Genomic DNA, 27,353 nt, shown 5'->3' on the forward strand with positions numbered 1-27,353 from the left:
GGACATGAGTGCTCACAGGAAGTGAACTGTGCTGCCGTGTCATGACTCAAAGTACAAAGATAAAGTTTGTACACTGCATTCATTCATCCACAGCTCCACTGTCACACAGGGCCGTTTGATAAGCTTTGACAGAGCTCACAGCCCAATACATAATCAGTTATGTGTGTGAGTCTGAAGAAAATAGACTCGTAGCCTAAAAAGATGCTTCAGGTCACAGCTCTACTCCAGAGCAGACAGCTGCATTGATTAAAAGTGAAGTGAATCTGTTCCATTAGACGACAAGTTAAGATGCACCTGAAGCTCATAAAGTGCAGGTGAGAGGAACGGAGAAACTCATCTGGTGCCAAAATCTTGAGCTTAACTACAACATGGACAACATACACACACACATATACACACATACACACACACACACACACACACACACACACACAAAACACATATTTTGTGATGACGCATGCCGGGTTTTCTCTCATGACACACACATGCAGTATACACACACATCTTTGCTGTGAAGTGACATGATCACATTCCTCTCTGACTCTCTCTCTCTCTGTTACACGCACACACTCACACACACACACCATTCATAACCATTCGCCACAGCCATGAGTCATCCAGCCCCATAAAAAAAAAATAAAGAAATATATGGGCAACTCTGCAGGATAAGCACTGACACTTCATGAATGCTACGTCCACACACACACACACACACACACACACCCTGTGTTGTCTTGGCTGTTGCTTGTGGGTCATTGTCCTGTTGGAGGTTTAACCCTCCTGTTATGTTCACTTGTCAGGAACAGCAATGGTGTTCCCGGGTCAATTTGACCCAGTGCATGTTTAATTATCCAAAAGATGTCCGAAACCAAAAAAATCCTAACAAGCACTGTGAATATTTCATTACTAACTCCATTACTAACTATTCTATCAATATTTAGTGCAATGGTGTTCCTTACCTCTAACAGGTAATGGTTCAATTAGGATAATTCACTTGTTTTTCATAAAAAAAACTTTTTTTTAAATGTTTCACCACTTTATTGCTTTTGAAAGACCAACTTATGAAACACAATAGTTTTACTTAATATTGTAATAACCCTGTGCCATGCCGAGCACGACCCTTGTGCCCTGATTCTTCTCTGGGGCTCCTCCAACCGGCTTTCCAGTGTAAACCTGCATGTTCAATGCATAGCTGGTGACAGCATCACATGCTGCCCAGATTTTTATTCCATATTTAGCTGGTTTGGAAGGCATGTATTGCCTAAATGGGCAGCGACCTCTGAATGCCACCAGCCTTTCATCCACTGTGATATTAGGGCCTGGGTTATAGAGTAGTGGAAGTTGCTCTACCCACTTGTCCCACACAGTCCTAATAGCTGCCAGCTTGTCTCTCTCCCGTCTACCAGCCCTTGTCTCTCAATTATCAAATCTGGAGAAAATGTGAAAGGTCTCCAGAGACATTGTGGCTCGAAATATAGCCCTGCCTGTCTCTGCATCCCACAGACTGGCTGTCGATTCATCCTTCGACTTATAGACCCCAGCAAGGATGAGGAGCCCCAAATATGCATCTAAATGTGTTTTGTCTATCTCCTTCCAATTCTTCCCCAAAACACGCCTCCCTTCCAGATTAGTCATTTCCAGAATGATTTTCTGTATTGAATCTGGCATGACCAGCTCAAAAGTTGACTTGATGTCAGTCACACGAGTCACTGCCATCCTAGTGGGCCCCGGCACTGTCTTGATTATGTTTTCTGCAGACAGTTTTGCCTGACGCATATTTGGGAATGAAGACCACTGTATTTCAGTTGAGGGAAACTCAAACCTAACTCTAACCCTAAAGCTCTTATTCCTCAAATGGCCCATTGACGCTGTGAGGACCAGCCCAAGTGTTTTGTCTAATTTAGAACTGATTATGATCTACTGCAACAGGGAGTCTAGCACTGTATACATTTCCATATAGGCCGTAAGTATTTGGACAGTTGCACATTTTTTTGTGTTTCAGGCACATTCAATTCGAGATAAACTAATTGACACTACAGCAAAATCTAGTCTAGAAAGAAGAAGATACAGACTGTTTAGTGCCCAAGTTGCAAAGAAAGGACACTTGGCCACTAAATGTTTCTTGCTCAACTGTCTGTCATTTCAATGTGAGTTCATGTATATAGAGAGCAGTACAGAGGAGCCCTTCAGAATAAGATGTAGTTGTCTGTCAATATGAGGAGTAAAAAAGTGTCCATGCAAGTGAAGAAGATAATAATAAGGCTCAAAACAATTAAAACACTGCAGGTGCACACAGGAAGATGAGGATATGGCCAATGACCTGGTAGACTGAGGAGCACAAGCCTTGACTTGAAAATCAATTGCATGGTGAAGAAGAACCCCTGTATGACTGCACAGCAAGAATGGTCTTCACATTGTAGGCGTACATGTCTCCTCCTCACCTCGCTGTCAAACACGGAGGTTCTGTTGTGACTTGAATGCAGCTGGAACGCTGGCATTTCATTGGCAGAGGAGCAGCCTGTGCTCAGATTCAGACAAATGTATCATTTCATTTACAGCCAAAGCAACCAAACAGCTTTTCAGGTGAGGAGGAGGAATATCATTGACTGGATCTCTGTCTGACTGAGCTGCATTCCACTTACTGAAGATCAGACTATAAGCAAAGAGACCTTGCCACAAGCAGGAGCCTAAAGACAAAAAAATGTGTACCTGGCGAAATACGTATGGGCTGCGCATGTATTCTCACACACACACTGACAATAGGCAATTTCGCTTTATCATTCATTAATGCTATAATCCCACAGCTCTCTGCATGGGGTGGGTGATTTCTCTGCCATTACTGAATTAGCTGTAGCCTACAATACTGTGGTGACTGTATTTATTTCAACTAGCCATTCCCATGGGTATAAGCTACTTTCATATAGACACACACACACACACCCTGTGGTGCAGCCCATTCGGGGTCATGCCCTGTCGTTAAGCCTTCTTCCCCTTTTCCCTCTAATGGATGATTGATTAGCTAATTAGTTTTAAGATTAATGTCTCTACGCTTATGTTAAACCTAACAGCCCCCCATCTGTGGATCCCATGCATATTATAGCCACAATAGACTTGTGGCAAATTAAATTTTAAAGATATGGAAAATAATGTAATTAGTTAGGCACAATGTATTGAAATTAATCCACTTGTTAATTTGTACTGAGATTAAATTTCTACTCTCTAATGATCCTGTTGCCATTCATTTCTCCATTTACTTGAAATTCAGAAATTCCATTGTGGCGGCACAAGACCCAGGTCAGGGTCATGCATATTTATTCAGGTTTGGCTAGAACAGTTTTCCACTGGTCACCATCCAAGTGATGAGAAAACTGGATGACCTGAGTCATGCATCTGTCTGATAAATCACTGGCGTCTTTCAAACATGCACCTCTTGGTGTTATTCTGATGGCAGTTTAATACGGTGGTCTCATTTCTGAATAAGCCTCCTGGCCACTTTTCCATCACAGTAATGACGCAGCACAAATGTGAATTGAATTCCATCAAATTAACGCTCAGTCTGCAGCAGCACAAGGTTAAACATGCTGAGAGATTAAATGCTTGTACCACCGTCTAATGTCACTGCAACTAATTTATTGTCTCAATCATCGTGACAAAATCTGTTTAATAAACCAGCACACACCTATTGTTTGACAGGTTCTTCTCAGATCACATCAGTCACCAGTTTTCAACCTGTCAGGTGCTCCTCCCCGGGGGGTGTAGAAGACTCGCAGGGCAAGGCAAGGTTAAGATCCTCAGTGAGGACAGGTTCACACTGCTTCTCTGAAAACACTGAGAAGTTAATTATTGTAGTTTGGCAGCTGATTTGGCCAATTTACTAACATGGTCAGCAGTCGCAGTGGTTATAACACAAAGCTCATCAGCTACTTGAACATAATTGTTTATCATTGCCGATTGTAACTACTATAAATATATTTGATAAACTAGGTGTGAGCAACTATTGTTCTTGCTGGGTATCCATCCACAGTGGGACACTTGGGACATGGAAGCAGATAAAAGTTTTGCTTGAGGCAAGTATAGTGTACATGTGTGGTATCTGCAATATAAAGATAATCAAACAACCATGTATGGATTCATAAAAACAGACAATTTGCACTTAAATAATTCCTTCATGTACTCCCCTATTCATTAATGGCTCTGACAACATCACACATTTGAGAAATAAAGACCAACTACAACTTCCTTCTCCAACAAAGCACTGGATTATACATCACTCACAAAACATTCACCTCATCTGCCTAACTACATGTTGAGTCAATATGCTAGCTTAACGAACCATTACAGACAAAAGCATCAGCTTGCTAAACATATTGAATACATTATCTGTAACCATGACTATATCTCCAGTGTAACAACAAATATACATGCTGACCATAGTATCAACAACTGAACAGAAATATTACATTTGTCATGAACACACACACAGAACGTAGAGGGACCTGAGTTCCCTCTACTGGCCCGACCAAGGGCAGTGCATAAAGTTTCTGAGGGAATTATGCACAGTAACAGTACTGTAGCTGTGATTGAAGCTAAATAACTTCAAGTCACACATGACAAAGTTTTGAGTTTCTACAGGCCACCAGAAGGTCTGTTTGTTAGTTTCATCATTTTGGCAACATTAAATTTTGTTTGATGTCCTATCATGATCACAAGACAACGGGAATGGCAACAGAATCATGCCTTTATTATTTCTAATGACTATATAACACAAAACCATTTACACATTTATACATTACACTCACTGAGCACTTTATTAGGAACACCCTATTAATACTAGGTAGTTCTTCCCTTTGCTTTCAAACAACCTCATTTCATTGTGTTGGATTCCACTATGTTGGAAACTTCCCTTTGAGATTCTGCTTCATGTTGACATGACTGCATCAAATTATTTTTTACTGGATCCAGATCTGGAGACTGGAGGAGGCCACTGCAGTTCACTGAACTCACTGTCATGTTCATGAAACCAGTTTGAGACGACTTTAGCTTTGTGACATGGAGCATTATCCTGTTCTAAGTAGCCATTAGAAGATGGTTAAATGTGGCCCTAAAGGGATGGCCATGGTCAGCAACAATACTCAAATGGATGACTTCCCTGCAGAGGTCTACAAGCATTTCTGGACAAAACACCTCCCCATTGTTAATAAGTATGATAGCTGAACTCACAATCACTTTGAAAACACCTCCAACTCTGAATAAAACAATGCAGACATAAATATTATAAGGCCTTAGCATCCAGAATTAAAGGAGGCATCCCAATCATCATCTCGCTACTTGAGATGGATGAAAGGGATGTGACAGCCCTGGCATCACCTTATCACCCCCAACACTTGCTAATTGAAATCCCTCAACTCACATTTTAACAGAAAACAAAAACCCTGGGGGATTAGAAGTCCCAAACTATTAATTATATCGCCTCGCCAATCAAGCACCACTCCTCCGTTCAACAATGTGGGATAACCCAGACTTCTCAATAAAAATACCTGGTTTTAATACCTGGAAGGTTAAAGTAATTACACATCTGCACCATATCATTTAAGGGAATACCTTCAATAATTTTAAACATTTAATCCAAAAAAAATCCCCCAAAAAAACATCAAGAATTTAGATAATTCTCTGCAGCTCAGATCCCTCAATATCTCTCCCAGTCTCCCAGTGGGAATGGGACCTCCCCATTAGTACCAATGCTGCCTTCTGGGCCCTATCGGCATCAAATAAACACAGCACTACTTCTAGTTTTCTCCTCACAGTCCTCATCATCACCAAGGAGACCATCCTTTTAAACTGGAAATCAAAAATGAACTGAACTGTTACACGTTGGGGGAATCTCCTGTTAAGCTCCTAAACCATAAAACAGCTGTTTTCAATAAAACCTGGTCCACAGTCATCAGTAAATTAACCTCCACTACTGCCTGATCTCCATCCCAACCCAATCCACAATACAATGATGAATGAACACATACACATCACAATAAATTCTGCAACCCTTTGCCCAGTTTCTCTATCACGCACACATTTTCCCTACATGGTCTAAGTTTCACTGCTTTCTTCTCCCTCCATCTTTTCCTCATGTTTTCCCTCTTATTTAAGTTTTTTTTTGTTTGTTTGTTTTTGTTTTGTTTTTTTCCAGGCATTTTATTATCTTATTGCAGTGTAGTTACACATACTCAGCTGCCATATACAGTACTGAATGTGTTTTTGCTTTGATTTTGTTTTTATTTTGTTCCAATCTTGATTCTCCACTTCAAAAATCAAGACTTTCCCTTGTTATTTAGTTTTAATAATGAATAATAATAATGTATGCAGTTAATGAGGGGGTGATTGTAATTATTACTACTTATTTATTTGAGGCTAAAACAGGTTAATATATCTGTATTAACATACCACTACTATCTGTCAATATGAAAATGATTACTTTTTTATATTATTTACATGTACTTATGTATTATCTGTCATGATGCTGATGATCATTGTTTTTACAACTGTGATCATGGATCATTATTGTAATTACAGAAAAAGTTGCCATGACACCTGTTACACAGGCCATTACTGTATATTACTGTATATATATATATATATATATACCCGGGAAAAACAAATATAACTGATTTTAACATGAGGCTGCATCAAAACAAAATGTGAAAAAAGTAAAGGGGTCTGAAGTCTTTATGAATACACTGTCTGTATTTTGCAGACTTGAGTCTAGACTTCTCTTTTAAGAATATCTAGCACACAGAATACATTAATCTGCACAGACACAGAAAGTGGCCAACAGAATTTAGTAGTTTTGGTTATGGCTTGTATCTCTCCATCTTCTGTCAAGACAGCTAAAACATTAAATATAATCGTGGGTAGAATTTCATCAATAATAGCGCCTTGGACCTAAGGACCTCAGCCTTGTTTAAAACTGCATGGTTAAATATAAAAGTAATTAAAAAAGTAATACAACATGTTATAATACATGCAGTATACATAAATGTTAGATAAACAGTTACTAAATCAGCAACAACGGACATACATATAAGCCTGTTTTGCTTGGATCCCTTCTGGAGAGAAGTGAAGGTGTCCGGTTTCTCAGAGTGTGAGACTGAGAAGTGAACTGCAGGAAAGACATTATATTCCTATTCAACAGGGATCCCATCAGTGCATGTGAAGACAGTATCAAGGCCATTGCTGGGGGTAAAGGAGACCATCAGCTCTCTCCCCTCCCTGTGCATCTTACCTCACTAATAAGCAAAGCTCTTCCTAGTCACGTCAGGTCAGTGCACCAAGGTGAACCACATGGCTGTAGATACGACTGCTGCCTATGAGTCAGGTAATACTCTCATTAATGATGTTTCAGTTTAATCTTAAAATGTCCTTTTGATTCAAGAAGAATTTGTATCGATTAGTGTCATTTATTCTTTTGCCAGATGCCAAATAACGATGGAAACTAGAAACAAGAGGTATCGTAGGTTGCATACTCCTGGCACACTCAAAACAAATGATGTCCGGTTCTTTCTGCAGTACAGCAAGCATGAGTGTTTCACTGCACTGTGTGTCCAAAGTTGAACAGAAATTTGAACTCTCCTCTCTTTGAAGCAATGTTTTGCACAGGTGTTTGCACAAAGACAAGATTTCAGGTGATAGATACACACTCCTGCCAACAGGAGAGAGTGGTTATTCAAATGCATGGTTCATGCAAACCATAAATCCTGATAAAAAATAAGACTAGCAGAACCATGCTGCAGCAGAGAGTTACACGTCGCTAACCACACAATGAAGTGACCCAATATGTGTGAGAGCATTAGAGTTGTGTGTCTCTCTTACTATCCAGACTGTCAGATCATTTAGCCACTGAAAAGGTTTAGACGCTATGTTGAAGTTCCTCACTACTAACTAGTTTATATTTCTGATCTCCTGGACTCTGCTAACTCTGATCTCTGCCTGTACCTCAGGTTCACCACAGCAGCTCACTGTATATCTGCTATGTCCAGCCCTCTCCTTGTCTGCTGTGTTTGCATTTGGGTAGAGATTTGCTTCAAGTGGGCCACTATATACTGCTCAGTAAATGACCTCACTGCGTAATGTGTGGAAGAGCTCATGTAATGGCTCAGAAACTTAGTTGGGTAACCAGTGTAAGTTGGCAGTACTCATATCCAGGAGATTTTGCCTTCATTTCTGTTCAGTGGGAGGGAGTGGTGGTACGCCTGCCATCTTTATGTACCGTCATTTGTGCAATCACATAACCCTGGCCTATCTTTCTGCTTTCTTGACACTCACTTTTGCACAAGTTATTTAAGCTTGTTTGGTTGCTCTGGCCACATGTTTGACAGAAGGGGTTTGTTCGAAGGGTCCAAATTGGACATTGTCACTTTGATTTCATTACCTTGGATTTGATTCCCTTTAAATTTAAAGCACATTAACTATATCATTCCTAACTGCACAGCTATGATAAACTCAACCAGCTTTCCACTTTTCCTGGAGGTTTTTGCTCTGATGGGAGTGAGAAGTTATCCTGTTTTCTAATGCTGAAGTGGCATGAATTCCTCTTCAGCCCCCATTACTTCCACTTGACCACACAGCAAAAATCAATCCACATCAATAAATAAACAACATAAATAGCAACCAGATGTGGTGTGAAAGTAGAAAACCCTGTTAGTCTCTTTTCCCCCTGCACATTGCCTGATTCTACCCTCAAAACCCTTAAACCATCAGGAAGTCCCAGATGATATTATAGCTTCTGCTATCCTTGCTGGAAGTCATGCTGGATAGGAATGCCAGCTTAGTTGCCAACGGTGTAAAGCCTAGCTGTGAAATGAACATCTATCCTGCATTAGTGATGCAGCAGCCACTGCACAATTATGTTCTCAGAGCTACAACAGGCAGCAGTGTACAATGGAAAACCCAAATGACAGAAAATGTGATAACCTAGAAACCCTCAAAATGGCATTGTGTGACACTAAAAGCCAAGCGAAAATCCTGACTGGAAAGATAGCTCTAATATGCCCATGAGATGTTACACCTACTACTTCCTCTTCTGAACACACTCAAAAGTAAAAGAAAATAAGAGCACGTCATGCTCCACACAGCAGTTATACAGATAATCAGTCAGCAGGAGCTACACATCACCTACACATGCAAGATCACTCTGACTTCCTCTTGCACACACTCTTTCCAACCACAGGTGCCATGGTTTGTAAATCTATACATTTAATGTCTTCTCTTTTTGGAAGGTGCATTGCAGTGTAGGAAGGCATGGGACAGTGCTTCAGGCGAAATACAGCATCTCCCACTGTGGTGTATGGGCCTATTTTCTGAAACAGGGAAAATTCAAAAGTTCAGTTTTCATTGTACAAGTTGCATCATGAAACAAGCTGACACACTGCTCTGAATTGCTTTGCACTTCTCCATTTAATGTGACAATAACACAGACAAAGCATTAACAGTGTTTAGGCACCATCAGCTATCGACAAATGAGCTCACACTCATCAACATAGATTTGCATTAGCACAAGTAGGACAATGAAATAAGTTGATACCCTGTCAACCAGCATTTTTTGGTCTCCGTGCTGGCAACAGCCGGGGTCACAGGCACTATGTTTTCAGGTTGTCTGTCTGTCTGTCCATCCCATTCTCGTGAATGTGATATCTCAGTAATGCCTTTAAGTAACTTCTTCACTGTGACATCATAACATTCTCCAAAACACACCTGCAAAAATTATTATGTGAATGTGAAGTACACCAGGGCGTGGTGCTGTGTAAGGGTCTGTTCCCCACTAAACAATTTTACCCTTATGAGTCTAGCCTCAGCTCTATATCCCAGCCAGCAAAGCCTAATCCTAACCTAAACCCAACCATGAAGGGGAGCACTAAAGGAAACACTGTCTAAAGAGGAAATCTAACCATTGTGAGCCATTACTTTCTTGTATTAAAGCAGTGGTTACAGATGCAGCAAGAAATTGTTGGTTACTACTGTGTTGTGATGTGACGACACATCTGCTGGAACTGTCATTTAGTATCTCCTCCTGGGCAGTGCCAGAATTTAATTCCATAAACTTGTCCCCAAAGTGGATGGAGAACAGAACAAAATGAAATATGACAGGGCTACATGATATGTTAGATAAAGTTTCTGCAATGGCAAAGTGCCAGTTGTTTAATCTTTAAACTGGGTTTATTCATCCTCCCCCCAGTATTGTCTGTTTATGATTACAGTCTGTATGATCAGATTCAAACTTGACAAGTTTCAGAGAGTGTTATGATGTTAGAGGAAATGTTTCCTCCAAGTTCAGTGTTTTGTCTTTGAATAGTCAGCTGCTGTGAGTTTGAATGATGTTTTTTAAAACTTTGTCACTTGCTTCCTCTTGGAGGACAGCAGCTATTATCAGCCTGGTTTCACATCAGTTACAGTGAAATTCAGTCATGATCTAGAAGAATCTGTCAAACTGTCAAACTACCTCAGCAGCATAATCTGTCTCCAATCTCTGCAAAAAAAAAACCTTAAGAAACTAAAAGCTAAAAACCTTAAGAAACACTGGATAAAATTGTTTCACGTTAAAATCCGTGTTTCTCCAACACAGACAGACACAGGAGGTCTCTGGGAGCCAAGCTAACGCTGAAAAGTTACATATTATATCTCCAAGTGGTAATTACATTGTTAATTATTTGAATTATTTACAAGACAGCTCCATAAGCCTATGCAAATAAGGATCTTATCTGTGCCTCTATAATAAGAAGACACTTGATTAAAAGGGCTTTACACTACAATGAGTATTTACATTTCTAGGTTTCTGTCCTCCAGAGGGAATAAAACACTTACTGTGGCAGTTTAAGTGTCTCCCTCTCTTTGTTGTAATCACATATTAATATGTAACTATCCAACTTAATATCTCCCATACCGGTCCACGCTGACGTCTGATCCGACAGCAGGCTGGATATGTACTTATATAATCTACCATATGTTGAGTGTTTACCAGCAAGGCCCCTGGAAAGCTGATGTTTACTCTGAAATAGGGCAGAAGCTCTGGGAATCAAACTGTTTCTCCTCATGATCTAGGCCTGCACTTTTTCATCTGCCTCGGTCCAATCTTAGCTTCTCCTGTATGTTGAGTTTAGATATGAGAAACCATCAGAGATTTTCTTGTTTAGATTTAGATGGAGCTGCACCTCATGGGATGTTATGCAAGTTTTCCAACTCTTCCATCTTCCATACCATCACTTACTGTATCAGTATCTTCATTTCAACTCTCTGGTCTCTACAGGGAGATCACTGTATATGAACAGCATGTTGTTGTGAGTACAACATATCAATGTATACAAACGTCTGCTTTAAGCATGTAATGAGCTTTCAAAGTGTATTTATGAAAAAAAAAAAAAAAAAAAAAAAAACCTTTTGTTTCAGCTTTTGTTTGTTTGTGGCCTACTTCACAACCTCCCTGGTAAATGGTATGTGAGAGCCACTGTAGCTACTTTAAGATGAAAATGTGCAAAGTTTAATAATAATTAAACTAACATGTAAATATCAGTAAGGGCAGAGAACTTCAGTGTGAGAAAAAATAAACTAGCAAAAATAACTGTAAACATCTGGCTGTGGCACGGGTTGATTTTTAGTACATACTTCATCCATTGACATTATTTTGTACAATATCATTAAAACACACCTGACATGTTTCCTCTTCCATATGTCAGGAGTTTACAAAAGTGTTGCTCACAAGGTGCTTCAGGGATTGTCTGTGAGTGACTGCTTCTGTTGCTGACTTTTTTTTTTTTTTTTTTTAATCTAAAATGTTTTCCTCTCATGTGCCTTTTCACATTAAATCACACCTTAACCTCACCATCTGTCTCTGACAGTCAGTCCTTACCTCCCAGCATCTACAGGTATGTACTGTGAATGTCCAGCCTGTTGACTTAAACACGGATCTCATAGAGTATCTGTTCAAACTACAAAGCCCTGCAGTGTTGCAGTGGGGAAGTACTTCTGTGTTCCTTTCGGAGCCACAGTTAGTAGGGACAGTTAGTGTGTTGTTTCAGTTTAGTGAAACACTCTGCAGACACAACAGAAAGGAGACATGATGTGACACTTTACATTATGCACTTATTGCTCATTAGGCCGAGCTGTGACAGCACACAGCCACTGGCTGTGAGCACAGCTGCAGCTGCTCTGCCTGCCGGTGGTCGCTGAGGCTACGGCTGCTGATGTGGTTATTGCTGTGTTTGAGGCTACGCTCAGAGCACTGCCATTAGGAACACCTGTATGCCTGCTTATTCATGCAATTATCCAATCAGCCAATCAAGTGACACCAGTGCAGTGCATAAAATGGGAAAATGCGATCACAGTGACTTTGGACAGCATCATTACTTCTGGCAGACAGGCTGGTTTGAGTAGTTCTGAAACTGCAGACCTCCTGGATTTTCACACACAACAGTCTCAAGAGTTTTTACTCAAACTGGAGCCAAAAACTAAACACATCCAGTGTTTAGTTTTTGGCAGCAGTTTGAGTAAAAACAGCAGCTCTGTGGACAGTAACACCTTGTTGAGTTTAAGGAGAATGGTTGGAGCTGACAGAAAGGCTATGAAAGATGATTCTCGATATCTGCTAAGGGCACACAGCATCAATCCATGGACCCAACCTCCCTTGTGTCAACGGTCCAGCGCGGTGAATGTCTGTCTTAGCTAATGTTAGTAATAGCTAGTCTCCAAATCTGGATCCACCTTTGGGACATGGCAGAACAGGAGACTGGCAGCTTGAATGTGCAGCTGACAAATCTGCAGAAATGATGGAGCTGAATCTGAAAGGAAAGGTTCCAACATTTTGTGGATCCTTGACATGGAGAACTGAGGCTGTTTGTAACAATCCAGTGTTACAGCGGTGTTCCTAAGTGCTCAGTGGGTGTATGGTGCTACAGATGGCAGCTGTACTGTGACTATTAGTAACATTAGCTAAGACAGCATCATTAATCCATAAAGTTGCTTCTATTCAATATGACAGATGTGTTACCAGTACACCACAGGAGTTTAGAAATACAATTGCTTCAGTACAACTACTGTACACCTATTGTATTATAAACCAGTGTGTCACAGCCATAATCATACTGACCAAAGCACAGCCACAATCCCAGCAACAGCCAAAGTCATGTCACCGCTGGTTGAAGTCATAATCACAGCTACAGTTTGTCTCAATAAGCTCTAGCAGCAGCCACCGAGAGTGCTGGGCAAACTAGATCTACTTACACTGTGGTCCACAGTTCAGAGGAAGGATTACAGTCTAAAAAAAATAAAGTGGTTGACAATGAGGACAAACACGGCTTTTCCTTGTTGGAGCGCACTCAAAGAAGAGAAGGAACAGAGGATGTGATGTTGTTTTACTGTTATGTCTCTGATTACTTAAAAGTCCTAATGCCAAGCCTGGAATAATCAAAATTTACCGACGAGATATCTCTGTTGGTAATGCTCTTTGGTCGAAGCTGGGTTAGCTCAGTGTTTGTGTAACTACTCTAACTGCCAGAAAGGGGAGACAGAAGTTCCACACTGCAAGTTTAGGACAGATAATATTGGCTCTAAGGATGGTACTTTTGATCAGGTGATTGCTTTGCTCCAGGCTGAAATATCTCAACAACTACTGAATGAATTCGTGGAAACTTTGTGCAGACATTCACTGTCACCAGCCACCATTAGGTTCTTTGGTTTAAATGACAAGCCTGTGACAAGCACTGGATTTCCATCAAATTAACTATTCATCTTTCAACACAATAGGAATTGTAATTGTAATGTATTGTAATTGTAACTTTGCTAATCCCTTAACTTTTCTATAATAATCATCAGGTCAGTCTGTGTCCAGTACTTTGATTTATGACTGCTATGACTGACATCAACCTCAGCTTGAATTTATGTTTGCTAATTAACAAACGCTAACATGGCTGTAGACTTTTAGTCTTGTTATTTCTTCTTTATTATCGCACCGCAGATATTAATCTCTCTGTTTATGAATTCCTCCAGAACTGGTAATCTTGAATCTCGATGATATGAAGTGAGAAAAATTGGTTAGACACACTTTAGCATTTTTAATTGACATGGATTGGTCCAAAGAATACTGATACATGTCCTGTATGCAAGAGGAAGCATTCACTCTCAGTTAAATTGAGAATTGCTGGTAAGTTTTGTCAGGCAGCAGTAAATGCTGATGTTATGCATGCAGACACCGTAACCAATAGATCCATGTCTGCATGGATGAATAATGCCTGTGCTCAGTGGCTTATCTAATTACACAAGAGGAAAAATGTGGTGGGTAAGTATTGATCTTTGAGGAAGCATTAATTTTCATAAGCAAGGGCGCACACATTTATATTCGTGCAGCTATGCATGCTAACAGATTCAATTTCAAAGTCAAAAAATGAATGCACACATTTGCGTGAGGATACAGTAGAGGGTAAACCCACCTGGACTTAGATCCCTACAAATTGATTCCTTCTCATGTTAGGGTTGTTTGCCTTCTCAGGAGCTGCAATCAGCTTGTTTTATTTATAACTACATCACTGCATATAGATGTACACATACACGCAAAGACAGACAGAAGCATGCACACATTCAGCGGTGTTCTTGAAGCAAAATGAATTTCTTTGCAGACATGAAATGGAGACGTGTGCCTCTGCTGATTTAAATAACAGCAGGGCTATGAATTATACAGCAAGAATGTGGAACTGCAAATCACAGCTGTTCCAAGTGGAGGAAGAGTGATGACCCTTTTTGGCAGGGAGGTGAGAGTGAAAGCATAAGAGACTGGATGAAAAGCAGCAAAATATGGGAGAAACCAATGGTGTGAAGGATAAAGCCCGTCAGAGTTAACTGGAAAAAGATTGAGTGTTACACTGCAGATGGAGGGAGAGAATCTGAGTGTAAAAATGAGAAGAGAAAATGATAGAACAATGGAAGTCAAGGATGACATAGAGAAAGAATAAGCAGTGAGAGAATAAGTGTTGGAGACAAAGGAGTATATTTATGTTATTGGTATGCAGCAAGGCCCAAAGGTGCTGTCTTTAGGAATATCTTTTGTCTTCTGCTAGTGGTCATAATACTCTGACAAGTGTGTAAGTTCTGCATTTAATTGTCTCGCTGAAGGCTGTTTCTCTATAAGGTGAAATCCGCCTCAGAGGGGTTTTCACTCAGCGTCAAGCCTGCAGAGGTTGGAGATGGGGTAAAAAAGAAAAGAACTGCAATATATAAGCCCTAACCTGAAGTTCTTTATTTAATACAAAATAAATCTTGAGCATGACTTACATTTTTATCATTAAGGTGGAGCCAAAATAACAAACAAAAGCATATGATTTTCAGTTGAAAAAGCCTACAAAAAATAAATAAATAAAAAAAGAAAAGAAAAGAAAAGACAATACAGTATGAAGTGAATACAGCCAAGCTAGCAGCAGGAGCTGTAAAAGTATGTTAAGCTAACATAAGCCCAGTTATCATCACCATGCTAACACATTTACTATGACGATGTTCACCATGGATTTGCATTTTAGCATGTTAATATTTAATTTGCACTAAATATAAAATACAGCTGCAGACAGCAATAAAAAAATACATGCAACTAAAATAAACAGCACAGAAAAATCAAACCTTACCATTCCCAAAACAATATACAGTGTTAGACAATGACCAAATAAGGCCCAAGGCTAAAGTAAATAGTAAATGGAGTAAATGGCTCCAGACCAAATCTAGCCAAACCATTTTTGTCTGAATTTGACAGTTTGGCTCATGTAAGCACTGGCTCACCATTGCCAAGCTACAGCAGTAGGCTACAGTCTGTGACTGGCCTTGCCATGCATGACTCATTAATATTAAACAAAAGGTAGATTGCCAAGAAATTAAACTATTGTACTCAACACACTGTTATTTTCATTTTGGCTGCTACATCCTACTTTTCTTTAAATGGTTGGTGAGACTGTATACACTCCGCAGCAATGGTTGGCAGTAGTGACAGGTCAATATATCATTAAAATATCCAATGTTTTATCTACGAAATAACAAAGGGCGACGGTCTCGTGTCATGTATTTTGAGTAGGTAACTGTTGTACTGTAATAAACTATGTTGAAGGCCGACCAATAAAATTAGTAGAGTTGCCAACTGTCGTCCTGTAATCATCCTTTATTTGGAAACTAAAAGACACGTTCTGGATTGAACTGATACTGGACGTACTTTGTCCCGTATTTTTGGGACTTGGGTTAGACAATTAAAGCAGGGTGATTTGTATGAGATAGAAAGTAACTGTCACTGCTTACTGTCTTTTCATCAGTCTTACATTTTCATCTTCACCTTGACCACCAATGGGCTTTATGTTGTCTTTAAATCCTTTGTTCTGCCCATAATATTGTGGCCTCTGAATATGGCTACTGAGTCCTTAATAAAGAAGTGAAGTAATGAGATTTATTCATTTCTTTAAGCAAACCAATTTTATGTCAAGCAGTACATTTATCTTACTCAGGATTACTTATTTTAAGCACGATATGCTATGCAAGACGTGCAACAGCACTGGATGCTAAATAGATCCAGACTGCTCGGTGCCGACCTACATCATGCCCTTGGGATGCTGTACTCAAGCAAGTATGTCTGGGTGAGTGCAAAGGACAGTGCACACAGACAGACAGCCTTAACCCTCTATATGTTTTCAACCAAGGCATTCAGACAATGTATCAGTCCCAATCAGGGACCCAGCAACCCACCCTCCCCCCTGCCTCCACCAGCCTCACTAATCAAGGAGTTCAGTTAAAACTGCCAAGCTAAAGCTCAGTTAAATTGATGAACTATTAAACAGCAAGAACCACAGACATCTCCACTCAGGCATTCAGGTGTCTACCAGTGGTGAGACAGACGCCAACCCTCATCCAGTGATGTTAAACAGTCGGTGGCATGGTCAAAGACACTGTAGCAATCACAGACCTTTCAGTACCTGTCTCAATAATATTCAATTTGTCAGTGTTCCTTCCTGTCACAGATTCCCAACAGCTGACATGAGCTCCTATTTAATGTCAGATCATTGACGAACTTGGACAGTGATCTGATAGCTAAAAAGTATTTGCTGTATGCGGTTAAACAGCTCTCCTGGTACTGATCATTCTTATCAGTCAGCCAGACAAAGCAGGAGAGGAGGAGGGATTGCAGGCACTTCGTCTACACAGTTTGTGTGTAATGACATTGATCAGGGTGAATTTACATCATTTGAATATCTTGCTGTTAAACTGAAAGCAAAATTATATGTACTTATCATCCCATTATCAGCCACTGGGAATTCTCAGAGCTGATCTCACTTGGTATCGCTACATATGATGAGGCTAATCCTGAATGAAGACCTGAATATTCATATCAATAAAAGAATGACTCCAGAGCTATGGAGTTTTCACATTTACTGCACAACCTTGAACTCACCCAACATGTAAACAAACACGTGTGTCAGCCTGTCACAGTCATGTTAGCTCCTACTTCCTTGCCTCACCACAGGCCCATCGCGGGTTACTCCCATTTGACCAGACTGAGCTGTTGCACGAACTGCCAAGATGGCAGCAAGTGGTAATCAACCCTCCAGGCTTCCAAATGTCTCTTGTAGGGGACACACGGATGCAACTGCCATGTTTTCCTTTGGATCTGCCACGCCCCATGGGTGTAGAACATTTTCCACCAGTGATTAAGGCTGGCAGCCGTGATTTAGATATGGAAAATCTACAGCATCTTGATTAGGCATGTTCCCTGTTGCGGCTCCACTCGATGATTTAAGCTGATAACATTTCTTTTACACAGTTTGCATAATGCAGGTGAAACTGTTCCATTTAATCTTCCATGATTGATTCACTGTATTTCTCTGACTCTCATCATTTCGTATATGTAATTAGTTAGCTCAGTTTTTTATATCCTGCCTTCTCTCCTCTCAGTACTGTGCATTTATGTCCATGCTGGCATGGAACTATGCCAATTGTCCACCAGTTTGGTTCTCACTAAAAAAATCTCAACAACTATTGGAAAGATTGCCATGAAATTAGGTCTATATATGTTGCTTTGATTGAAATTGACGGATTGCCTTGCACTGTAATGAAGCTCAGCATAAGCCCAACCAGGAAGACTCTTTATTCCTCCTCCATTCACAATCCTGCATCACTCTCTCCCACTGTCCCCTTACTACTTCAAATCAGCTGACTAATGGTGCTTTTTTTAGTAACCAATCAGACTCAGCCACAATCTCACGCTGTCTCTGTCAAACTTTAAAATCTGTTCTCCGCCCCATCCACCTCCAGTCTTCATATCCAGTTCATCCAGCTCATCAGAGTCCACTCCTCATCACATCCATTTGCACATGGTAATAAAAGTGTATTCGTTGACTCAGAATGAAATCCTTTCTTACTGAAATAATTTTTTCCAATGTCATCTTCATGTCAGAATTAAAATTCGATCAATACTTTGGCTTATGGCTAAAGGAAGTGTTCCATTCATCATAACTGAGTAACTCTAACAGAAGACAATGTGGTGCAAAGGAGGAAGGAGTACCAGGATGAGTACCAGGATGGACAGGTTTTTTATAGTCTATGTGGAGGGCAGTGGCCAGCTGCCTCCACTTGTTGGCCTCCAGCACCACCCAATCTGTAACATGAAAACAGAGAAAACACAACACAGCAACAACACAACACACAAAAGCCCTGATAGAGGCCCTGGGGCCGTCACAGTTCTACATGAAAACCCTCTCTGTCTGATATTTTTCCACTTCTGATTCAGTTCTGAAGTAAGAATCCTCATGAATTTATTATTTTTGTGCTTTAATTGACAGTTGTTGGAATAAAACATTTTAGCACTGAGAGTAATTACTGATTGACACTAATTATGTAACTCCATAACTGATCACATTTTTTTTTTTACCTTGAGAGTGCTCCATTAAATTAAGTGTACTGCATATACATTATATATTGTATGCTGCAATTACACCAGTTTATTGTCTTGCTGGGCAGGTGGTTTCAGACTTACCGTGTTGTTTTATAATGTTTTAATTTGAACATAAGCTCTGCGCTCATTCTGAGGCTGTATCCACCTTGTAAACAGAACGAAGGCAGAATAGAGTTCCTGTTGAGCTGTGAGATCAGTTGTGAACCTGACCTATCACGAACACACTCCACAAACATGGTTGCTGCACATATTGCTAGTTAGCTACACATAATGTGTTCACACACTGCAAAAACACAGTTAGAAGGCATTTATGGATAATAGCATTTGGAAACTTCACTTCAAGCTTCAAGCTTTATATTCAAGCATAATGGTGTTTGTTCCACAAACAATATAATGATGATACCACAGTGGAGTATAATGGTGTGGCTCAGGATCTGATTTGGACCGTCCCAGATGACTCCACAGCAGCTGCTGTGGAGGTGAGCTGGTTAACCACATTTACATTTGCCAAACCTTCCAGTTCGACTTCATTGTTTCAAGTCTTTTCTCTCGTAAAACTGAAAACTGTTTGAAAACTTTTCTCCTAAAGCACTAATCTCAACTGTGGGTCACTTGTCCTGGTAAGTTTTCTTGTGTGTTGTCTTTTCTGCCTCATTGCAGTGGACCATGCCATGTAGGGCTCATTGGGCCCACTGGTGCGTGCAATTGGTGAGAACGTCAGTGGTGTAACAGCCAAAAGTGGCAACAATGAGCCATTCCACACTAAAAACTAACTTTGACAAGTCTCACAAAGGTGAGATTCATACTTCCTTTTGAAATAGTGTGATGTGTGCAGCTCTGTGTAGAGGCGGGGAGGTTAACCACAGCCACTTCCCTGAGCTCATCTTTTTCTTGATGTGACAATGTAAAGCCCAGTTATAAAAAAAAAAATCCACTACCAAGCTTGTCCTTAGTTATCATTTACTTTGGTTTCTCCTTGCCTCTCTCTCTCCAGTTCCTGTCTCGCATCATTACTCCAGCCATCTCTTATCTGTCTTATGTCTTTCTCTCTCTAGCCGTTACTCCCTCCCGCTGTCCTTGTTATGACATTTAATCCCCCCATCATCCCTCCTTCCTCTCTGACCTCTCTCCATTTATGTCAATAACCATCTCATCTCCACGGCGGCTGAGTAGACATTTATCTCCCGTTAGGCTTGATTCTCCTGTGTCCTCCCTTTCTCTCTGTCACTTCACCGTCCTCCTGATGTGTCCTAGATGATCTGAATGTATTTAAATGGAGCAAAAACACATTAAAGTCAGGTGTCAGGACTGATATGCCAATGATGGGGCATGGCTCCATTTTTCCAAAATTGCAAGGCAGCAATTAATGATGTTCGGAATTACATCTCTCTTTGACAAGTCAACAGTGTTTGCTACTTAAAAAGCATTTAGCTCACACAAGCCAAGACAATTTGGCAAACAAACAAATATTGTATTGGTAGTTGTAAAAGTTAGTGTCAATTATCCTTTTGTTGGGTAAATAGGTTTCTTACCACAATTATCATGTGCATTGTAGTGAAGTAAGGCTTTTTTTGTGCATGACAGAGCTATTGTGTTGTGAGATAATGGATTCATTTTGACAGTTTGATACCGGTTTGAGGATGGCACCCATTCATTTCAGTGGAATATGGGACAAAGTGCCAGCAAGGCTGACTCTTCTACACTTTATCCAGCTTTCCTGATACATCCATGATGGTAGTGGTGCTTTGAGTGGATGAAGACATTTCTGAATTAGTCTATTCAAGTTCCTTGTAGGCAGGACAACCAGTCCTCCAACCTGAACAACCATACAAATTGTTTTTTTTTTTTTCAACCCTCTGATACAACCCATAAGAGTATCTTCTGAAATGGCGCCCTCTACAGCAGCAGGCACGCCAAACCTTGGTTGTCAGGGTTACAATAATAAACATACCAAGGGCGCCGTACCTGCCTTTGTCGCTATTGTTACTATACTGACGGTCATGGCTTAGTTAGGTTTAGGAAAAGTTAACTGATTTCGGTTAAATTCAGTACTTCCTCAACATTAGACTCTTTGTTGTCATGATTACAATAATAACAACGTGGGAATCGAACAACGCTGTCCTCTGTCATATGTTTTGTTGACCCATCCTTCCGACCCAACCTTGGGATGTGGACTTCATCGCTCTGTAAACTACGTCACTGCGCTTTTCTCTTTGTTCTTTTCATAGTTACAGCGGCCACTGGATGTCGCCTAACAACAAAAAATGACTATGGATCATAATAATCTGCTGCACCAATGAAATATGGGCTTGTTTTTTTTACAGGAGGACAGTCTCAGGCAGGGTGTTTTGTATGTGCAGCACTGCAAATGACCTAGCCTTTGTGTATTGTATGTATGTATCCAGTGGCACAACTGCATTGTTTAATGGTGACACAATAGGCTTTTGTCTTACTGTCATTAGGTTGATGATTTGAACATAATTTCCATTATGTTCCATTACAAAACATACATTTTTGACTGTTAATGAACTTTCCAAGAGCACTGCAACTAACATTGTTTCTTCTTTTTGCAGACAATATCTATAATATTGAAATGAAACCATCTTCATGTGGAACAGAGGATTAAGGTTGGATTATTATTAGACTATGTAAATTGAGGGCTGTAGCAACAGACTGGATGGGTGCCTCTGCAGCTGTAAATGGGTATTCATTTGCAGCCTACCTAATTACTGTAGCCCACTGCTGTTAGTCTTAAAGCAGCTTCCAAGATGTTCTGATGCTCTGGCTGACAAATACAAGATTTTTATAGAATGGGGACGAGCTTGATCACCATTGTTTCCATCTAAGACAGTCTTTCCACTAAGATTTTTTTTTATGTGTGTATTAGGTTTAATAAACAACAGGTAGTTAAAATTGTCATGATAGATATTTTACTTTATTGGATGATATAAAGTCAAAGAGAACAAACTCTTTTACTCCCTGATTCAGGACCATTGTCCATTTCTTGCACCAACATCGTACATCGTTGGCAAAATTTAAAATACCATCCATTACTGGGGCTTATGGTGCTTCCCCTGCTGAATGTGTTTGGTTTTACGGGCACTCATTCATCAGGGATGATGCAGGACACCAGTTGGCCCAGTAAATTTAAAATGGCTTCTTTTTGCTGTCTAGGCTGTAGCTTGGCTGGGTTGCTGAGACTGTATTTTTTGCTGTTCACCACACAGCCCAGCATTCCTGAGAATTATGTCCATATTGGATGATTATACACTTCACAATGTAAATCCTGTGCCCATGTTCACTACCAAAGTAGGAAGTAGGACGTCCTTTAGATAGCGAGGCAGACAGTAATGAAGTGGAGGTTGGGGTGGTGGATGTGCATGCTATAATTTCACTTTTTATGCTGGAGACCACAGATTACAGTTCTCAATACAGTTTTCCTTTTATCAAATGTAACCACAAACACTTTATATGTTCAGATAGGGTAGAAACTGAGGATTACAGAAGGATTTAGAGCTTGGACATTGATTTTCATGGGTGACATCTTAACCCTTAAGGCATGGGGGGGGCAATATGGTTCCCTGCAAATAACTCAAATATACAATCTGTAATATCTGACAGATAACATTTTTTTATAAATTAAAAGTGGAGAAAATTCACTTATAGTGGTTTTAACTTCCCCATGGAAAATTAACTTTTCTATAGTGGTCAACATAGGCAGATAATTTTTTAGTTAGACTACCTATTCCACTGACAGTTGGTCTGCCACATTAATTCTGAGTATTGTGTAGAGACATGTGGTGGTGAACTGTGAGGAATTCTCCTTTTACTGAACTCACATTTTCAAAGCGAAAATGAGCATCTGTAGTGAATGTGGGATTTAAAGGTCCCATATGTTACACTTTGCCTATGCCTCTGTTTGAAGTTTTGATATCCAAAAGCTCCAGTAACAAGAAGCCAGTGAGCCAAATGGTGAGCTGTGTGTTTTCTGACTGATAAAATAAAAAATATAGCAGATTTCAGGTAAACAGTCACAGAAACCAAATCCTGTAAAGTTGGATGGTGGCTCCGGTTTGGCTGGGCTTGGGGCATGGCTGAAAGCAGTAACTTTTTTGTTGTGACATCACAAAGTTCCAGAAGTCCTGACAGCTCATTTTAAGGCTTAGTTTCTGAATACAGGCTGTGTGCATTTCTCTGCGGACTGAGGCTTTGATATTTTCACAGTATTAATGTAGAACCCAGTCCTGCTTTATAATCAAAAACTTTCTACAACATGGGACCTTTAGATGTATGAGTGAGGTCTAATGATAATTTCTCATAGAAGACTGAGTCACCTAATTGTCTCCTTTAGATTCATAGTGCTGTAAGATACTGCTTTAAGATTCATAGTGAGATGACACAACATCACCCTTATCTGTAGGACTAATCACCACTGTGGTGCAATTACCCAACTCCATTAAAGCATCATTTTCTGCTTTAGACAAGTTATTATACATGTTATATTCTTTCTTTACATTTTCAACCAAATAGCATATGTCAAAAGATGCATTTCTGTTAATCTAATGAAATAAACCCCTCTACAATTCCTTAAACAGACTTCCAGTTACCATTTTTCAAACATGTTCTAGGTGAACTGAAAGGCTGGTGGGTACTTACAAAGAGAAGAGCTCTGGCAGATGGGGAATGTGATATATATTTTTTTTATCATTCATTGTGATGATAAAAGTAACTTGTAATTATCCAAATTATTTGGGGTGTGTAGGTGTTTTTTTCCCGTCTGGCTGACTGGAAGTTTTTTTTATGACACACTGAGTATTTTTAGGGCTACTCAGTGACAGCATGTTTTTTTCCCCTCTTACCGAATGACTGGGCAATTTTACATGGCTGACTGATTTGTCTGCAGAGTGACAGGGAGGCATCAGGGATTCAGGTGGTCAACAACAAACAGGCCATACATGACACTGCAATCTGTCGATACCCTGCAAGGACACACTTATAGACTTATATAACACAGATTGAACAATATATTACAATCATACTGTGTATAAACCTTTTGGAATGTATTATTAAGAATAATAAACACACAAAAATACATTTTTGCCATTAGTGAAATCTTTACAATCGTTTATAGATGTCAGAATTTATATTCCTTTCATGTTAATTCATAGATATATTTCAGCGTAGCCAGTTTCTTGCAACATGGTTGTGCACTCTGTGAACACTGTTGCACTGTTTTGTAGTCAAACACAGTGGACAGATGAGTCATCGCCAGCATTTTTGTGATATGCCCTCAGCTAAAGTGTTTCTATGTCTGAATAAACAAAGACATCAATCAGCTTTAGGAAGTTGTGGCATCATTTTTCTGTATGTGAAACCCTCAGCTAATGACATCAACAAAAGCTAACAGGAGTCAGGAGTTATCAAGTCCAGTCAATGAAGACAGATTGGAGGGTTGGAGGTGGGTTAGAGCTACCTTGACTTGAGAAGAACACTTTGAATATTTAAGATTGCTGATCACAAGAAACATCTAGACTTATGATCAAGGATTATGATCAAGAATTAATGAATAGCATAAAACTGAAAGATTTACAGAGTCATCTCAAAGAGTTTAGATCTTCATCAGTCCACAGTTAGACAAACTGTCTTTATATGGAGATGATTCAGTTCTGTGTTCAGCTTTTGGAGTCATCTTACTGCTGCAACTTCTAGGGAGAGTAGCCACAGAATAGAATCTTTATTCATGAGTCTACCATACACAACTTATCCAGCCTGCACTGTACCTGTACCTGAAAAAAAACTAAACATCACAGCTCCTGGAGTTTTCCCAAAAAGCACCTTCCACAATGTTACTGGTAATATGTTGGCTGAAGGCTGAAAGCTGAAGCACCATGAAGGGAGTATGATGATTTGGGGCTTTGCTGCTGTGCCTCGACATCTCCACGTCATCACGGGGAAAATTAATTCCTAAGTTTATCAAGGTCTCTTACAGGATAATTTCAGGATGGCTGTCCACCTGGTGATGTACGATGTAAAAAAAAGGTAAAAGGAGAACTTCTCATATGTGCACTCAACCCATTCATCTAGGAACAGACAGAAAGTTTGAAGGCGATGTTAAAAGATACTGTAGTGTGGCAGGAGTCAGTGAAGACTCAAAAGTCCCTCCTATTGGGGTGTTAACTGATGTGTGTGATGGCTCAGTGTTCAAAAACAATGTTTCATGTAGGTATAAGTTTAAAAGTTATTTAAAATCAGGATGCTTCTGAGGTAGTCAAATCTCTTGGCTTGGCAAAGAAAAAGCACAAGATTGTGGGGGTGTACTTTACACTTGCCAACTTCGAGCCGTTCCATCAGTCAAGTGTTGATCAACTGCAGCTGTTGCTTTTGCGCACAGAGCAAGATTTGAAATACTTTGGGCATGACAGATTGTTTTCAATGATGCTGTCAGACATGAGAGACCTAGAAGACAATGGTGTAGTCACTTCTTCAGGTCACACTGTACAGGTAACAGTTTATGCATCAGTGGTGACAATATGGGACCCCACTGCATTGGTGGTTGTTCTGGAAATGACAGTGTTTCTTCTTACTGTTGTAGTTATTGCTGGGTACTCTGAGAAGAACTTGGCAATGTGAGTGTTGGGTTTCCAGTGCTAAAGGAAGTAGATGATGCTCCCAAGATATCTGCTGTAAGGTCCACATTCAAGAATATCTTGAAACAAGCATTTATTTCCCTCAGACAAACTGAAAGTAGTATCACTACCTCCTCCACTACCCATCATTGATCATGAGGCTTGGCCCACTCATTCACTTGTGGACAGTGAGGTTTGAGATCAACCCTCCCTTTACCATGCTGAGCTATACAGCGGTAAGGTACACAATGCTGTTAAGGTGAGCTTGGTTAAACTTGACCTCGAGTCTGCCAAAGTGCACTTTCAGGGAATACTCTCGAAGGGGTTCCAAATCTCTGCTATTTTATACATTGGCTACGTGCAGGATCATGTTTACAATTCACTGATAATTAATTTCCTCTTTTTAGCCATGGATGACATTGCTACTCCTATTAAAGAAGCACTCCAAATGTGTATCACCACGCCTACACTGGAGCTCATTTTGGATGCCCTCCAAGGTCTTGGGGTTGAAACAGTTTAGATCAGTGGTTCCCAACCTTTTTCTTAAGGGACCCATATTTTTACCATTGTAAACTTTGGGCCCCCCCCGATGAAAAATAAAACGTTGCCTGCCTCAGGTCGCGCCCTGAAGAAACTCTCCTTTATTATGGGGCCTGCTAGTGACAACAAGCTCTCTTTTTCTGATGAAAAACTCTTTGGGCTTACCCACTGTCTCAGGATGTTTAGTGGTCTGGTGTCGCTTCAGCTTGCAGGGCTTCAAACTTTCATTTTTTCAAAATATACATTCAGCTCTAATTTTACCCATTGCTTCTATGAAGCCAAACTCAATATAACATTCTTGGTAGCCCCTCTTTTTCTTTTTGACATTTTCCGCAGTTTCCTCTACCTGACGCTTCGCCATTTCTCCCTTAGCTCCGTTTACGTTGCTAGGCAACGGCTGCAGCACGAGAGGCGTTCACATCACACACGCTCTGTTCCTCGTGATATATATAACTTATTTGTTTATCTATTTAAATACGCGAATAAATGTTTAATGTGGCCCTTGAATTTAGTTGATTTTGTCACATATATGAATTAAATGCTTACTCATTTATTTAAAATTTTAATTACATAAAAATTATTAAACCCCTTAAAATCAAGAGGGCTTCATGACCCCCCCCTGGATCTTTGGCGCCCCCCTTGGGGGGTCGGGCCCCCCAGGTTGGGAACCACTGGTTTAGATGAAGCTTGTGCATATGCAACCTCAAGTAAGACACAATCAATAATAGGAGTGTGTTGCCACCAGTGGCATTGTTGGGGTTTTATGTCATTGGATATAAACATATTTACTTCCAAAGTGATTGCCCAAGCTATGTAATGATTGACAGGTCATAACTTGAGCCATTGAATGTATTTGTAATTTCATTGTTTGTAAATATTTAAATTAAAATATTGAATCAAAGTGATATCTATGTAGTCAATTCACAATTCCTAAAAAGTAGTTTATTTGCAAATGATTTTCTGTGAAATAATGACATTGAAATTTTGAAGTGAATGTGTCCAAGCCACTCAAACTTGGAGGAGGATTTCCCAAGCTCATCCCAAACTGTAGCAACACCCCAGGTCACTGTAAGACCAGCATGCCCTCTACTCCTCGAAGCTCACTTGGAAGCTTTGTCTCCTTTCCATGGCACTACAATTTTCATGTCCCCTGGATGATGCTGCCAGCTGTTTTGAGGAAGAAATTGGACAGGAGCAGCTAGGAGGAGGAAAGGAGGGAAATAATTTGCATTGCA

The sequence above is a fragment of the Trachinotus anak genome, unplaced genomic scaffold, assembly GCF_046630095.1.
Source record: "Trachinotus anak isolate AG129_WGS33_773 ecotype Australia unplaced genomic scaffold, CSIRO_AGI_Tana_v1 ptg000021l, whole genome shotgun sequence".
NCBI lineage: Eukaryota > Metazoa > Chordata > Actinopteri > Carangiformes > Carangidae > Trachinotus > Trachinotus anak.